The sequence below is a fragment of the Plasmopara halstedii genome (genome assembly GCF_900000015.1).
Source record: "Plasmopara halstedii genome assembly, contig: Scaffold_444, whole genome shotgun sequence".
NCBI classification, from domain to species: domain Eukaryota; phylum Oomycota; class Peronosporomycetes; order Peronosporales; family Peronosporaceae; genus Plasmopara; species Plasmopara halstedii.
In genome coordinates this window covers 1,120,420-1,120,645 of record NW_020187364.1, presented here as the reverse complement: position 1 = coordinate 1,120,645, position 226 = coordinate 1,120,420, and positions in this window count along the sequence as shown.

The window sequence follows — 226 nt, the reverse complement described above, 5'->3', positions numbered from 1 at the left end:
GTAACCATCTGACGTCATCCGCCTGTCCAACAAGCATTCAGTGGTGTAATCCCAACAAGGGTTCTTGCTCAACTGAAAAGAAGAAGAAGCATGTTGATGGAATATTTCAGGGCTAACACTTAGCGACAGCTTTTGCATGCTCGCATGGGACACCCGAATGTGATTGCTTTGCTCAACACATAGCGCTCGATTAAAGGCATACCGATGATTGAGCAAGATATTACAG